Source organism: Manacus candei, unplaced genomic scaffold, assembly GCF_025592945.1.
Source record: "Manacus candei isolate 608988 ecotype Guabito, Panama unplaced genomic scaffold, ASM2559294v1 h1tg000048l, whole genome shotgun sequence".
NCBI classification, from domain to species: Eukaryota; Metazoa; Chordata; class Aves; order Passeriformes; family Pipridae; genus Manacus; species Manacus candei.
In genome coordinates, this window is record NW_026138096.1 from 2,207,049 (window position 1) to 2,225,696 (window position 18,648).

Here is an 18,648-nt window from a genome sequence, read left to right on the forward strand (position 1 = left end):
CTTTCCCATGGATTAACTCAGAATTTGGTCTTCATAAGCTAAAAAATAGGACTTTTAAGGTCAACGCAGTTACACTGCTATAAAGTCCATGTTAGTTCTCATTTTTAAATATTTCCAGATCATTAGCCATGCAGAGGTTGACTTTTTAGCATGCAAATACAGGCTGGGAATTTATTGGGCCACATGCAAATGGCACTTGGCATGATACACAATTTCTACCACTGCTTCAGAGATTCTATGGTGACTTCCTAAATTGCTTGCCACATGTTACCTTTTCTTCTACTATGAAGAAGAATATTATTTCCTTATCTTATGCAGGCTTCACTGATTTACTAAGATTTTCTCTAGAGCTATAATTCATCAAAGTGAAAGCCAAATAAATGCCATGCTGGTGTGTATATAATAACGAGTGTTACCTAGCTGAGCTTGTGTCACTACAAATCACCTCACCAGACACTGGCATTATCCTTTTTCTCAGCCTCAGTTGGTCATTTGTACCTCCAGGTGAACACAATGTTTGCAGATAACGTTTGCACTCGGTTGATCTGGATTTCTTGTGCGGTGTGAAGGCCAGAGTTCAAATTGCAGCTGTGGGCTTTCACCAAAGACAAAGGGAGCTGTGAGAAAAGGCCCTGGCTTTTGAGAGGCAAGGGGTGCTCCTGAGTTAGTAGGGCAGTACAGGGGTTCAGTAAGCCAAAATCCTTACAAGGAAAACAGGACTGTGTTCGTCATCTTACTGTTATCTTTCACACACAAAAACAATCAAGATGGCAAATGAAAGCAGATGTTAAAGCCAGGTAGTGACACAGAAGAATAAAGAGGTAAATGCATCACCTAAAAGCAATTCTTTCTCTCCAGACCTTTTTTTCATGATAGGCTTTAAAGAAGCAATAATAACAAGATCATGTAGGATATTGAAATTTGGGTGATAGTGAAAGAACCAATTATTTATTTCAGAGGTACAGCTTAGGAGAATAAGAGTATAAGAATAAGTACTGCAGCAATAATTAAACCTGTCAAGAAAATGAGTGAGTAAATTAAATTTGCTGTTTAAGTTGTACTTACTAGTTAAAATATTTATGGAACTGAAGATATATTATAAATTTATTCGAAGAGATAAAAAATATTCAGAAAATGCAGAAGTTTGGAAATTGTTGACTACAGCAACACTTCCTCAACAAAGCTAGTTCCATCCTGATATATAGCCTCTGTCTATCCAGCACTACAACTTCTAAAGAAAAAATTGCATCCAAACTATGTGATATATGTTTGCATGCAATGGGAACCATATATTGTACAATATATTCTCTGCTCTAGATCTTTTCACAGGAAAGAACTACTTGTTCCAGTTGCTGTGCTATATGACTTCTTTGCTGTTGTTATTTGCCTCTAGGAAACTAAAAAAATCTAAACCACTTTGTTGTTTAGATTTCTTTTAGGAAGAAGACAGGAAATGTCCAGAGAAAGATTTCAGCTACATTAGTTGGGAAAAGAAACCTGGCCTTGGTCATCAGGGGATTAAAAAAATGGAAGTTCCTGGTGCTATCAAACTAAGCCCTGAAGAAGCACTAAAGCCTCTTACAAAATTCTATATGTTTTTGATACTGTTAATGCTCCAATGTGAGGATATAATCATATGTGACGTTCTATGGCTACATATAATCATATGTGATGTAACATGGCTATATATTTCAAATGATTGATAAGTTTAGCACAGTTTATTAGAAGGCTAATAAAGTTTAATCATATTCAAACAGGCGCAGAATGCACATTATTGTGAAGAAAAAAGTATTTACAGCTGCTGTGAGCCCAAAATAATTAATCATTAATCAGAACCAATTGAACAAACTCTTTAAATTACATGCAACTGTGGGCTCTTGGCTTAAAACAAAATTATATGTTTTCTTTGCTTCTCCCACACTTTCCTTGCTATTCTCTCTTCTTTTAAATCATTAATCCCTTTATATTCTTGCATTCTTTCAGGCAGAGAGAGGTATTTATCATTCAGTTTACTTCGACTAAGCAGGACATCTGTTCATGTTTATTTAACCAGTTTCAAGATTGGATCCACAGTTTCATTCTTGGGATGGTTATTCCTACTGTCCCCAGAGGATACGCCTCCATAACAATTTGTAGGTATTGTGTCCAAAGCCTATTCCTTTCACAGAATTCAGGATATATGTTTAGGTACACAAAAGAATTCCTTTGTTTAAAACATCAAGAAGGATTATAGGTATAGAAAAGATATCTCAGGTGGCAGGATAGAAATAAAATATCTGAGTCCTTATCTTAAACATATGCTTTACCAAGTAGCTCATTTCCTCACCTATTTCAAATGGACCTAAAAAAGCAAAGCTAATGAATGTGACATGAGGTTCCACTGATTAAGACGCTGGGATAGTCAGACTTCTATTTCCAGCCTCACTTTTGCTTTCTGCATTAGCAGCCATTGGCTAACTGTTGGAATAGTCTTACAAAGAGAAACTATAAACATTAAACCCTTTGTTATCTAAAAGCCTGACCCCAGACCAGGGATAGGGTGGTCCTTGCCCAATGGCTGGTTTAAAGGGCAGCCTTTTGGAACATAAGGGTCTGAACTTCCTCAAGAGAGACAGTAAATCCAAGGTTCTTGTTTTTATCTTATTAAGGCTGGGAAGCATTAATCGTAGCAGAATTTTTTTTTTTTAATAAAATCTTCACTAACAGCATCATGTGTATTCCAAGCAGAGCTGTCAATTTTAGGCCTTTCAAAGAATTTGGACTCAGAGATGGCTGAGGAATAAATTACAGATAGACATAGGATAGAACCAAGTAACAAGCACACAACTGCTGCAAGGAGAGCAGTTCTTTGCTTCCAAAGAAATGAAAGCACTTAGGAATTTGGTTTTGTAAAACCGAGTCTACTGTACAGTTTTACACATATAAATAAGACAGGAGTTTTGTGGATTTGTTAGCCACTTAAATTTGGCTGGTTTGATACACAATGACAGCTGCTTATGAATATCATCAACAATTAACTCTTAGTCCATACATAATTTGGGGAGAAAATGCTTCTTGCATAGTCTCTATCTACAGATAAACTGGAAAAGCTCAACCTTTTCTTTGATGCTAATTCACATATTTTGAGGCAGCGCTTAATCCCATATGAATGTCTCGAGAATAATTTGTGCAAAAGAGTTAGGAATGCATTAGTTTACACATTGCATCTATCTGTAAAAATTCTTCCAGGCAAAATATCTATACACTCTAGTTTTCCCAGGTCACTTCACTCATTTTCAAGACAGTGCTTAATTGTATAATAATCAAGTGCAAATTACAGTTCTGCTACTTTAATATCCTAAATCCTCTTTTCCACTAAACATAGACCTACGTGGTCTATGAGTGGATAATGTAAGTGTCTTGCAAGCATTTTCCTATATCATGGTAATTAATCTTAGCATATTTCTTAGGAACAACCTTCCTAGAAGAGAAATGTTATTCAAAATTAAAACTTGGTGTTAAAAAATTGCCTAGTTTGCTTTTCCTTGAATTCTGTATTTATTTAACAAATAAAATTGGTTTTCTTATTAGCAGCTATCAAACGCAAATTATTAATTAAACTAATGACATTAGAATCAACTGGGTTCTTTCCTACATATGGTAAGCGGTACCAAAAATGAAACTGACACAAACACTAATTTTATTTTTTTTGTAAGATGTTCATAGTTTTAAGTGATCGTAGACTTTTATCCTATATTGTATAAAAACAAAAGAACAGACATTCAAATGAAAATATGCAGGTATTTATCTCATCTCTAACAATGGCAAAAAACCAAACCCTTAGGAAAAGACTGTAAGACCAGAATTATTATCCAGATTATACTTTTATATAGTCCTCTGAAATAGTTCCCAAACATAAAATTCTCATATGTTTCAGATTCATTACGGAAGATAAAGAATAATTGTAGTTTCTAGGAGTAAATAAATTTCTCTGGATTTTCTGGGTCCAAGACCTGACTAGTTGACATTAGCAAATGTGATTTATCCTGGTGAGGTCTAATAATCCTTAGAACTCACTTATTCCTTCTTCAAGTATATTCGCTGTAGGGGTATGGAAAAAGAATGTCTTCATTCTTCTTGCTTGAGTGAGGCTCACTACTTGAGCTGGTAACATATCCCAACTCAGCTTTTTGGAGTTTGTTCACTTCAGACTCAAAATTTTGTGTGCATCAGGCTCTTTGATACACTTTTGAAAGTCACTTTTCATTTTCAAATGAACAGTCTCATGAACTTTTGAACTTCTTCTGTTTCCCCTCTAAATTCTATTTTAAAGTGATAAAAATTGCACTAATTAAATTGGATGTGTTACAATGTGTTATAGACCTCTTAAGCCACTGTAGAGATTGGAAAGGAATACTAACAGGCCAGCAGTTGGATTCTCAATAAATACTCAGGATATATCAGCACACAAGAAAAAAATCAATATTTTTACAGAAAGTAGAATATAAGATGAAAAATTATGAATCACATGAAAGCTCATAATCTTATGATTGTCATAGCAGCCTAGCAGGCATTCATTTTGGATAAGTAATCTTAATATCACAGGATAAAGATTATATAAAGGAATTGCCAATATTTTGTTATGGAAATGAGAAAATTCAGGGTTAAAATAGAGACGAGCGATTTCTTTTCATCACCAGCTGAAAAGATCAGCAAAAACTCACATGGAGCATCTTTCTACCTCTCTGTGGGAATTCTGCTTCTTGTGATCTGCTGCTGCCAGATTTAATGTGCTGAATTTATTATACACAAAGTTGTCTGACTCACAAGTCCTTTTTATTTCCTCAGCACAGATACTGCTTTATGTTGTTGTTCAACAGCAAAAAATGGTTAAATAAAGCATGTTTTTGCACTATATATTCCACATTTTAACAAAAAGTATGTGGGTTATCAAATATATTATCAAATATATTAAATATGTACTATTTTGTGCCGCTTACATGTTACTTGTGAAACAGTCTCTAATTCCTTCTTCAGGTTTCTCTTTCAAACATTCATCATACATGACGATTTTAAATCTCTGACCACAGTCAAGGGTTGGATCTGTTATATTTTGGAACTGACTGACTCTTGACACTGCCAAGTTGCTGCCTTCTGATGCTCTGCTTTGTCTTATTTGTTTTGTGCTTTTTCATGTCAGTAGTTTTCCTCTTGTATCCTTCAGCTGCTGATGACTACTATCTCAGCTACTGCTCTTCTGTTTGTTTTTGCTTTACTTGTCTTTCATAGCTTTAATTCACATACTTTCTTGTTTCTTAATAACAGTTTTCTCGGTAAAACCAGGCCTCACAGGGCTGTCATGCACCAGACTAGGCCCAGATCATATTCAGCTGAACCATTAGGCTGTGGGTTACAATAACAGCAGCATTCAGAGCTGAACAGATTTACTCAATATTAGAGGTGATCCCATATATAGTCTGACCATCCCTGCTGAGCTCAATGCCTTATCTATGAGGCCACATTGCCAGCCTTCAGTAAGGGCACATATATAACAGCAGTGCCCAAAACACTATGCTAAAAACATAATTAAGATTGCACAGTCATTATTCAATACTTGCAAATGCTGTAATCGAGTTAATGATATCACCTAATTCACTGCCTTTTCTATTTATATATTCTGATATAGGCTAATCATATGACCACTTACTCTTTTAAATAGGAGTCTGGTATTATTCAGCCCTCATTTAGGATGGAGCTATTCAATATTCTGTTACTCTCCACTTCCAATGCCTTATTTGTTACACATTAATAAAGACAATTATTAATTCCATATTGCATTCTCTATAAAGTCCATCTCTGCAGTTACCTACCAAGTTTGACCACAGATTTCGGCTATGCCATTTAGGTTAGTTGGGACCTCACTTCTAGACCAAAAGACATTTATCCAACACTTAATTGTCATTTCCACTCATGCCGTTAAAATACAAATCTCTAACATCAAAAAATCTTCAAAATTACCATGGTTTATTCTTGTACCAATAGTAGGTGATAGTCCAGTATTAACAACAACTTTTCCTTCAAATTTTTGTTGTCATGAAAAGTAAAGGCAGTCAAAGTCAGGAACACCTAAGGGCTGTGGGAAGTCATTTAGAATAACAAGCCCATAAAAACAGAACCTGAGCATTTGTGTCAAGATTTAACTGTTGTGCATTCTTCTGTTTGCAGGAATTCTTGGTCTCTCTCTCTGACTGACAAGGATCCAGGAGGAAAGTCAGATGACTTCAGAAATATTGAGGGAAGTCTATCTGCAAACATTTTAATTCACTGTCTGTGAATAAAAATCAGGCTTTTGGGTAACAGCTATTTCCATTACTGACTAATATTGGGATTTCTGGTCAGAACTATTTTAGACCCCAATTACTTTTTTTCTATCTCTATAACCAGATCCAATCCCAATTTCAGTCTCTGAGTTCTTGAAAGGTGAACCAAAGCACTGAATATATATTTTATATAAACAAGGATGTTTACCAAATAAACAATCACCTGATCTCTAGTTGAAGAATAAAGCTTTTATTGTGCAGAACACAAAGGCAATGTAAGGAATGTGGCTTAAAGACAAAAAACCTTATGTCTGAACCAACACAGTAAGAAGGAGGTGTCCAAATCTTCATGTAACTACAGTTCCAGTAAGTGTATTTGGTGTCCAATGTGGATAGAGCCTTACCAAATCTTCGTTCGTGAAGCCTAGCCATGATTTGGTGTCCATCAATGCTCGCTTCCTAATGTCTTCTTTGTTGTCTCCAGGTCCCCCCATAAATCTGGGAATTCTGGGAAACAAAATTCTTATTTTATAAGAGGAGAGTGAATAGGTATCAGTTGTCTGCAGAAAGTTTATTTTTGCTCTATTCCTTTAGTCAAAATCATGTGTTTTCTTGAATATAATTTCTATTGTATATGTAATTGGCATATCAATTGTCTAGCAGTCTTGCCTAGTATTTTTGTTCTATGTTAGTATTTCCAAAATCCTTACTCTTATTCCCGTCAGTTTTCAAAAATCATATTGTCATAATGCACCAGGGCAACTATATTCATAGAAACCCTAAGAATGGATACTGTTCTAGCAAAATAAAAGGCTTGCATTTTATTTTCTTTCTCATATGTAAAGATCTACACAGATAAAAATAAGCTCACAGAAGAGAGGGCTATATTATTTCAGTAGGTAATCAAACCCTCCGCTAGTGCTCAATCTCACTAGATCTGACTTTCCCATTTATAGTAAAATTTCCTTTCTCTGATTTAATTGAGAATTTAGAAAGTAAGCTTTTTGGACTACAGCCTCTCAATTAATTGGATGATATTAATAATGATATAATTTGGGGATCTATTAACTAATAATGAAAGGTTTTACTTTCCACAAATATACTAATAACTTTGCATTTTAAAGATTATAGAGTTTTCACACTTACAGCACCTTTTTTCAGCAAAAGTGACATGACCCAGAAATTTTCCTTTCTATTCAAAGAAATTCCTTATAGTTGCATATGACTTAAAAATAAGTATGCCCAATGTTTCTTGAAGCAAGGACTATTGATTATTTTTTTCCCTCAAGTTCAGTGTCATTCATCTGCTGTACTGCACGCATGAGGTATTGTCTGATACAGGGTCCTAATTTTTAATAAGAATTTTGCATTTTGGCAGTCAATGAGACTGTCTCAGATAATTTATGAACTCCTTTGCTCACAAATTAAACTGGTTCAGTTCTGGAGAAATCCAGGGACAATTTTTTGTGTGTGACAGCATGATGCATGCTTTCCATGATGAAGTGATACTCTCCTAACCCCTCATCTTTCTGCAGATATTAAGCACAAATAGTCTTCACTTTTTGGAAAAGGACCTCTCTGATTTATAACACTCATGCTTACTAATTTATCTATAAAGTCCAATTAACTGGCCCAAGCGCTCAAATGAGTCAGTAGAAAAATAGCCATTGCAGCAAGGACTTACCCACTATCAGTGTAAATCATTTCTCCCTTTTAATAAAACCCAAAAAAATAATTTCAGCATTCCATTACCTTTGTCTTGTTCGCTGTTTCAAGTTCAGGTTTCAGTGTACCTCTTGTTTAGTAAGTTAGGCATTTTGCAGATTTGAAGAGTTCACAAACAACAATACTGGGTTGCAATTCTCTACTTAAAAGACACTTGATATCCTGTAATCTGTTCCTTCCTGTGCCCTCTGCAGTTCTTAATAAATCAAGGTCCCTTTACAGCAACACATCAGTGTGGAAGTGACCCAGAGCTGCTACCCAGCTCGTCAGAGCTTACATCTTCTTATATGTTTTTACCTTGCAGTTATAGAGTGAGTTTGAAGGAGATGAGGGAATTATCTGCAAATTGCATACATATATTTTGTTTATATCGATATATTATTTTTCTGAGTCTTTATATGGATATATTATTTTTCTGAGTTTTTCCACATCCATTTTGAGAATATATGCCCTCTTTAAAATACTGTAGATCTAAGTGTTCCCTAAATCACCTTGGAGACTTCTGTCAAACAGAATAGGATTAAAGCTATCAAGAGTTTTCCAAAGTAAATGTCTTTCTAAAAATCATAGTACTGGTTTTATTTTATGTTTATGACAATGCAAAAGAATTATTGATTTATCCAAAGGCAGCAAGGAATCTTTCTGAAAGTACTGGAAGGGACTCTGAACTAGAATGGTGAACTGTCTAATGGCCAATATTCTACAGCAGAAAGCAGCTCTCTGTCATTAAAATATATGCAACTGTCAGTCTTTTGCTAAAATGTGTTTAGGTTTAGAATGTATTATTTATTAAATAAACTTGACTTTCATTTGCCTCTTTCAGTATCTCCTTCCTTTTCTATTGTTCTAGGATATTTTATAGCCATTTGTATTCAAAACAGAATGTTAAAATTGTGGAGTGTTTCCTGTTAGATGAGTGGTTTAAAAAGTCCAAAGAAATTTATAGCAAATGGCAGCACATATCTTATGAAGACTTACTGGTGCCTTTCTCTAGCAAAGTTGTATGGGTTTGTAAGCCTGGTACTTCATTAATATCTTCAATTTTAAGATGCAGTTTCCTCACTCTTTAATTTGGATAGTTCTAATGTTACAGTAAAGATTTTTATATTGCAGTTACTGAAAATAGCTTAGCTATCTAGTATCTGAATCATTATTTTAATGCATTGAAGTATGCTATAATAGAATCACTTCATCCTCCTGTAAAAATCCAGGAGTGAAGCTGAAAGAAAGCAATAGGATCATCCAGGATCATTAATAATGGTAAAGAGTGACCATAATGAGAACAGGACAAAGAGCATCTCAGGATATAACTGCAGAAGGAAATGGTAAGGAAAAAAGGAAACACCATGGAGCACTGGGAAAGCAAGGGGAAAGTTTTATAATGAAGGTCAAAATTCCATTTCTAACACTAAACAGCATATTTAACCTTGCTGGAACAAAAATCTTTGCCTTTGAGCTAGGGACACTCAAAGACAAAAACCTTTGCTTGACACTTTGAAAGCCAACTAAAGTATTTATCTATCCAGCTCCCAGTAACTGATTACATAGCTAAGGCTGTTTCTTTTCTCTGGGGGTTGGATTTTGGGGTGGGAGTTTGGGGGTTCCTTTGTGAACTTTAAACAGCTTAACCATATGCTTGTCTCAGTCCTACTTTAAGCCACAAAAGAACATCAAAGCCATTCCTAGCTGCTTCTTCATAGGTCTAAGAGATAATTAAGTTCTTTTCCTTCAGTATCTCCAGCTCGCTGAGTGCCATTCAAAGTGAAAAGGAAGGAAACAGTCTAATAATGTACAAACTGAAGTGTGCTTAGCTATTCATAGCTTATAATATCTTTCATAGAAGGCAGGTTTAGCAGCCCAAAATACTAGGCCAAATCCAAAATATCTTCCTTTCCTCCCACATACAAAAGAGCAACACATGTACAGACATGCACACACACACATAGTGGTTGGGAAAGGGTGTTCTTTGCACTGGAAAGAAGTTGTATAAAATACTAGCAGAAAATTAGAAAAATATTGCCTAAGAGATGAGTGTGGCTTCCTGGTTTCAAAAAGCAAAACAGGTGAATGCCTTTATGAGCATATAAACTCATCTATCACATGGTCTTCCATTTACTGACAGAAAGATGAGAAAATTAACTGAATGGACTCACAGCTGTACTAGTACACAAAAACAAAGTTAGTTTTCTACACCAAAGACTTAATTCAGCATGTATTCAATCAGGATTGTATTCTTCTATCTTGGTAATTAGACTGAAGATAAAATGTACTTTCTTCTCATATTTCTGTTCTTTTTGTACAAATAAAAATGCTATCCTCTGCTACACTTTATCTTCAGTTCTTAGTTTTAAAAAGCTTAATCAACAATTTATTATAGCATATATTACTCTGATGCATTTCATGGAAAAACGTTAGCATAAACGCTGAATGTCACTGTATTATTTTGCAGACGTTATTTTTTTTCCAAATAAGGAAACCATGGCAAACGAAATTAATTGTAACAAAACATGTCAAAAGTAATCAATTTAAAAAAAAAAAAAACAAACCTCACACAAAAGCAACCCCAAAAGTAAAGAAACCGAGTTTCTCGAGATGGAAGTTGCTGCCACAAGCACATCTAGAATGGATTCCCAGTTCCTCTGTGCCAGTGCATAGCTGTGCTCTTGTCCCACATTTGCACATCAGTGTCACCATTCCTCACCCTCAATATTACAATTTCATGTGCATGACCCTCTTTACACCTCCTTCTTCTGAAAGCAGGGCCCAATCCTGTCCCTGCCTACCTTCACTCCCCCAGTACTCTGCATGGTTCCTCCCACTTCATCATCTCTGTCCTTGCTCTGTCACATCAGCTTAACTATGCCTTCATATTCAGTATGGAAGTACGAATCTTCTGCAAGCACAGTAAGCTGGGGAACAAGTTATGTACATACAGCAGCAACTTGTAGCAAAAGTAGTTGATTGTACAGAAATTTATCTTACAGATCGAATGAGGACTTCCTTACAGAAGATGCCACTGCTATCAAATTAAAGTGATCACATTCCCTCACTGGTACATGCAACACAGATTCATAACAGCTACTAGAGTCATACTGAAATCTCCTGAATAAAGCATAAGATAAAAAATACAGCCAGCAGTCTGAAACATCCTATCAGTGCACTAGTGATGCACCTAGGAAAGATTACTACTAAAGATGTAGCACCTACATCTTTCAAAGTCATTTGCATTACATGCTAAAAAAAGTCAGCATTTAAGACAATGTGTCTGTTTTGCATATGATAAAAGGCAGTTTTGTACTGGTGGCTTCATGGGGGTGGGTAACAAAACCAACATGGCTTGGGGTACCAAGCATAGTTTCAACAAAATCTGAGGATCACAGAAATACTCCTGAGGTTATTGGGCTTCAATGACCACTGAGAGTCCACAAATTAGTTTTAAGAGAGTAGTGAATTTATCTCTAAAAAACACAGTATTTTCAGTAGGTTTCTGTGTGGCAGAAAGAGTTCAGATGTTCATGGAATAAAAGAACTCAGATCACATGAAAAACAGACTGGAAGAGCTCCTTAATGGAAAAGATTAGCCAGTCCGCAGAAATAGAAGCCCCAGTTCATCAAAATGCTGTTCTGGTTTTGACTGGGATAAGAGTTCATTTTCTTCTTAGTAGCTAGTACAGTGCTGTGTTTTGGATTCAGTGGGAGAATAATGCTGATAACACATTGATGTTTTGGCTGTTGCTCAGTAGTGCTTACCCTAAGGCAAGGAGTTTTCAGTGTCTCATGCTCTGCTGGCAAGGAAGTGCACAAAAAGCTGTGAGGGATCATGGCCAAGACAGATGACCCAAACTGGCCAAATGGATACTCCACTCCATAGAACATAAACTGGGGAGAGTTAATTTGAAGGGGGATGATTACTGCTCAGGGACAGGCTGGGCATCGATCGGAGGGAGGTGAGCAATTGTAGTGTGAATCACTTGTTACTCTTGGGTTTTGTCTCCTTTATCCCCTTCCTTTTTATGAAAATTACCATTAGCAGTATTATCATTATTATATTTGATTTTGCTTTAATTCTTAAACTTCAGTTTTATTTTCTTTTCTTTCCTGATTCTCCTCCCCATCCCTCCATGGGGGCATAAGAGAAGCGACTGAGAAGCTGTGTGGGATTTGGCTTCTGGCTAGGGTTAAAACAGGACAGATGCACAACCAACAGCCTGAACATAAGCAGGTAAGTTGCATCTTTTTTGATCAGATATAAACTCCAGTTCTCAAGTGATAGAAACAACTGTTAAGGTTTCAGGGAGAGGTAGCACGTTAACACTTTTATCTTAAATTATTTTGCAAGTGCAACAAGAAAGTGAATACTCTCTTGGAATGAGCATGTTTGCTGAGGTGATATGCTTCATCACTGTGTGTGTTACAAGAGGATTTCAGCTGCAGAGAGAAACTAGCACTGACAAGCTAAATAGCCCTGAAATTTTTGTGTGTGGGCAGGGTATATTCTGGTACAGCCTTTGACTCTGAAACTCCACAAGAACACCGACTGTCAGCTAACACTTACACTCCTTTGAAACAAAAACAGTAGGCAAAAGACCCATTTCTTTTTTTTTTTTTTTGTGGCTAATAGTAGAATTTGCACTTCAGCCAGCTGGATGAGGTCTTTAAAACTCTTAAAATTTACATGGAAATTCAGTGTAACTGAAAGGTATCTGAGATCAAAAAGCCTACGAATGCCATTTATTCAAAAACAAGGTTCCCCCCACACATCCGTCTGCATTTCTTGCTACTTCCATTATGTTAATTTCAAATGCTTTCAACAAAGAAGGTAGAATTTTGAGCCTACTGAAAAGCATTCCCTGTGAAACAATGCAAACATCACATATATCCAATACCAAAGCTTAGTTGTAAAGGAAAAGGTTATTGAATTGGAGGAAGCTTCATATCTTATTCCCACAGAATTAGATAAAAGGCATAATTTGAAGTGTATTGTTGTAGAACACTGAGATTTTGATTTCATGGACATTCTTTGTTTTTTCTGTGTAGCATATTTCATTTCAGATAACGGCATTAGCATAAGAAAGCTATCTTAGTAATAGAAAGGGAAAGAGGAAAGACATCTGTCGTTATTTGTAGGGGCAGAGCTGATGACAACGTTTACCAAAAAGGTTGTCCAAATTTCCCAAGCATTGAACTATTTTTTACTTGCTCATGCTGTCATGAACTTTGAAGTCTTTTAGGCTGAAACTTCTCTGCTCCAAATGCCTGTCAAGTGAACTGTGTGTGCATGTGCAAGGAAAGCTTCAGTCCAGTCAATATCAAAGAGCTTGTCTTGACAAACTGACCAAAAGCAAAGAATTGTCTGTTTAAGGCTTACAAACTGTCCCTTGTTGTAAAGCTTATCTTGCATATACTTTCCCCTCACTCTGAGAGCATTTGATCAGATTTCATTGAATCTCTCTTAACCATGTTAGCACTTCACAATGAATCATAGAATGATTTGGGTTGGAAGGGACCTTAAAGATGATCTAATTCCAAACCCCCTGCCATGGACAGGGACACCTTTCACTAGACCAGATTGTTCAAAGCCTCATCCAATCTGGCCTTGAACATTACTGCAGAAAGTGTCAGAAATTTCATCTACTTGCTGTAGCTAAGTTACCAGGACTGGGGTAAAAAAAAAAAAAAAAAAACAACCAAACATCCACCAAAAAAAAAAAAAAAAAAAAGACTCCCACCACCTAAAAAAAATAAAAAAACAAACAAACAAACAAAAAAACAACCACCCACACACAAAACTTGCATAAGATCAATAGAATCCTGCTGGATTTGGGTACTTAATCATGTGCAAATTATGGCTGCATCTGTCAAGGGATTTCTATGAATTTTCATTTTCTTACTTCTCTAGACCATGCTGTGTGCATGCTCTGGATCAAAGAGGAACACAGAAGTAAGATCTGACTAGTATTTGCCATGTCACTGTCTCAAATACAAAAGCAGATGGCTGCCTTCATCAGCTGTAAAGAAACATAACATATCAGAGGTGAAAAAATAGGGGACAAGAATCCTGGGTGAGAGATTGGGATTGAGGTTATGGAAAATACTAGTGAGGGAGAAGACCTGATACACATGAATGTCCATGACTAAAGCCAAAACAGAAGACAGAAGAATATAGCATCCTAGAATGATGAATATACACCCATAAAAACATAGGAAGTTACATAAACATGTATGTCTGTTAGCCCAAACAGAAAATTGCAGCAATTTTCTGATTTTGGGGCATGTCTTCAGTGCTGGTTTTGACTGAAGTACAGTTAATTTCCTTTGCATTATCTAGCATGGGCTGTGGTTTGGATTTCCTCTGAAAACAGTGTCAGTAGCAGAGGGATGTTTCAGCTGTTGCTGGGCAGTGCTTGCACAGAGTCAAGGCCTTTTTTCCTCCTCACCCCACCTCACCAGTGAGGAGGCTGAGGTTGCACAGACAATTGGGAAAGGACACAGCCAGGAAGCTGACCCCAACTGACCACAGGGATATTTAATATCATATGGCATCATGCTTAGCAATAAAACTGGACAAAGAAGCACAGAATGACAGAATCAATTGGGTTGAAAAGATCAGAGGTCATTGAGTCCAACCTATGATCGAACACCACCACATTACCTAGACCATGGCACCCGGTGCCACATTCAGTTTTTCCTTATACACCTCCAGGGACAGCAAATTGACCACCTCCCTGGGCAGTCCATTCCAATATTTAATCACCCTTTCTGTGAAAGAATGTCCAACCTAAAGCTTCCCTGGTGCAGTTTAAGACTGTGTCCCCTCATCCTGCCGCTCACTGCCTGGGAGAAGAGGCCAAACCCCACATGGCTCCAATCTCCTTTCAGGTAGTTGTAGAGAGTGATAAGGTCTCCCCTGAGCCTCCTCTTCTCCAGGCTTAACACTCCCCTCAGCTGCTCCTCATAAGACTTGTGCTCCAGACCCTTCAGCAGCTTCATTGCCTTTCTCTGTCCTTTCTGAATTGAGGTAGGAAGGAGAGGATATTTGGAGTTATGGCATGTGTCTTCCCTAGTCACTGTTATGCATGATGGAGTCCTGCTTTCCCAGGGATGGCTGAACACCTGCCTGCCTGTGGGAAGTCTAGAATTAATTCCTTACTTTGCTTTGTTTGTGCAGGTGGTTTTTGCTTTACTTGTTAAACTGTCTTTATATCAACCCATGAGTTCTCACTTTTACCCCTCCGATTCTCTCTCCCATCCCACCAAATGGTGCTTGAGTACTGGTTGGAGTTAAACCACAGCATCTTCAATTTTAGTATCATTTTTCCTGTTTCTCTTTTTTCTAATCCAGGAATGTACTGTGTATGTGCATGTACAATTAAATGAGTAACTGTGACACTTAATATAACTGAGTTATACTCTCTACTCAAAGTAGTGATTTAGCCCTTCTGTTAGACTATCTCCCCAAAATATTCAACTTTCACTTTCAGGACCAGAATGAGTTGGTGAAATTAATTATTAGCTGTATCTTTTGACTAATTTTAGGAAAAAGCTCTGTCTCAGTTTCATCTCTAATGATATTAATAACCACAGATTTAACTCTTAATGAAAATCTTATGTTCAGGTTTAATTAATGACTTCAGACTATAATTAAGGTGTTAAGAACTTATTGCTCATATTACAACTCTATGAACAGGCTCACAATTATTTTTGAAAGGACTCCCAGCCACTCATCAGCTTTCTTCTACTCATGATTTGCACTAGCAAGTTTATTTGTTGTAATAATTCAGTAATATGGTAGAGACTGAGACATATGTCAAGAGTTCTTATCAATCCTTTCCTTCTCCTGTTTGCCACTCCAGGCTTTGGGCTGCATGTTAGCATGAAAGCTGTTTTTCAGAACTGGTAATTATGCTTCTGTAGCTGATGCAATTCAAACAAACAGCAGCACCAAGAACACGAGAAGGGCTTTGGAAGATATATTTAATCTTACAATAAAAAAGGTTGTTTGTTTGCCTTTGAGAAGGATTTAACGATGTTATTTCATTAAAAATAACTCAGGTTAACATTTTCTTGGGATTTAATTCAAGATTAGTGTTTATTTATGGAATCTACTATTTTGTAGGAAATAATTTCCCAAAAAAGTATTATATTTGCATAGAATTAAAGCTGATAACATATAAGTAACATAATTAAAAGAGTAATTTTCCCATAGTCAAGTTATATTAGTCCTAGGAATTCAAACTAACATTTAAAATGTAAAGAAATCACGAACTCCAGAAAAAAAAATTAATCAAAAGCTGTGTAAAAAAACCCAGAAATTAATGGGTTTTGTATATCCTAATGATCTACATCTACACTAAGAGTTTCTTATATCTCTCACATTTTAACTATTATAACAATAAATATCCCTGAATTGCACATATAAACTTGGAAAAACTAACATATTCAACCACAATCTTATCTTAAATTAATGCTAGTGTGGGTTGAGCTAAACTGCAGTATTTCTAACTCAAAATAGATAGTGCCATTTGACTATACTTTAGGATTATGATTTTTAAAAAACTAATTTATAATTTCCTAATTGTTACAATAGAAATAAGTACAAGTAAGTCTTTAAAAATTAAAGAATATATTTTTACAATCTCACGAGCATCCATATTAAGAAGAGTGAAGATAAGAGTTATCAGGCAAACATTACACAAGAAAAAAATTGACATAATTTGGTAAAAGTAACTCTTTATGTGCATCTTAGCATTTATGGTCCTTTTTCAGGTATTTCTTTTCACCCTATTTGGAATAGTCTATATCCTTGTATTTTGTACATAGTTTTAAACAACTCGATTAAAAAAAATTGCAACATCTGGTAATATAAAGTTGTAAAAGAAATAAATTTCAGTTTGAAATTCATAACTCTACAGAATAAAGAAAATTCTGCTCATCCTTGGAGTGTTCAGAGCATTAATTAGGGAAACTTGAACTATAATATCAGTATTATTTTAATCTTTTTAATATTTTAATGGTAAGGATTTCTTGGCTAGAACTTTCACACTAAGATTATTTATACTTTAAACAGGAGTATTATTTAGCATTGGCTCTTCCTACATTACTTGCACAACTGAGAGGAACTGAACTATTCTGTACGAAAGCAAGAAAAAAACTAAACTTATCACAAATCAAGTGTCATAACAACAAAGAAAAGACAAAGTTTTTCATTTCGAAATTTTCAGAAATTCTAGGCAGACAAAAAAATTAATGCAGCCTGATATTTCCATCAGCTTAAAGACAGAGATACAGCCTTAAAACAGCAACAAACTTAAGGTACTGCACATCACAAGCTACAACAGACCACACACAGAGCCCCCCCAAAAGCCCCTCAATGTTAGCTTTTTTTGTCATATGTCAAGAACTACCATCTGTCTTAAACTGCATGCATTCTCTCACTTGGTAAAATCAAAACTGGGCAGCAAAATGTTAACCCAGAGCCTTCCTCTCCACTGCTTTCTACAGCCACTCCCCAAGGACCCTTAAACTCAATAGCTAGAAACCTACGTGCCCAGATAAATTAATAAAATACTTGCCAGGGCTTGACAGTTCTTAGTCACACATGCAAGAAAACACTGTTTTTTCAGCCATACAGAAAAAGAATCAAGTAAACTACCTTTATCTACCATGCAAGGGCAGAGACTGTATATATTCCTTCCTCTCAATCTGAATTAATTGCCTCCAGGTGCCCCTCTGCAGGAGTGGTGCTGGGAAGAATCACTGATTTAAGGGTTTTGACAGGTCCTGTATAGTCCCACAGCATTCAAGCATTTCTGTGTCTCAGCATTAGCAGTTTATTCTTCAAAATGTTTTTGCCAGCTGAAGCACTAAAAGGCACTGCTTGCACTTTTGAGGGGAATGATGGGGTAACTCTTGGCTTTGGGAAAAAATATAAGGGGAATCAGAAAGGTTAAATTTCAACAGGAACAAGCTTGTGCAATATTGAGGACACCTGCATAGGAAAGGTAATAGTGCATTACAGGGATAAATAAGGCACAGGAAATAAATGTCTCTACAGGTATCCAGTGAATTTACACTTTCAGTTACTACACTCTTGTTCCACCACATATACAAGCTTTTAGATGAGGAGTGCAGGTTGATTTTAGATTATGACAATGCAATAACAAATTGCAATGTTTGAAAGTGACTCAGTGGCTTAGGACTTCCTTTGCACATAGTCATTCAGTAGTTCAAGTTCTTTGGAAAGCCCTTTTGAATGTATAAAAAGGAATTGCTAATGTAAATAATGCATATATTTTTATATACATGCTTCTATACATGACAAATTAAATCACATTTAATTGGTCACATAATTATAAAAACTGACCCTGCATATTTCTGTAACTGCCATTCAAAAAACAGTAGAAGCAGTGCAGTATCAATACACTATTTCTTACACTGCAAGGAGAGAAGAAAGCATTAAAAATGTACACTCATTAGTAGAATGCAAACAGATACCTGACCTCAATACAGATACAGTTTTTAACTGAGATATTAATAAAACTCGGAATTAACCTTGGCACTGTCTAGACCATACATATAAACATTTTTAGTTTAGTCACTGTATGTAGTTTCAGACTGCTGTTTT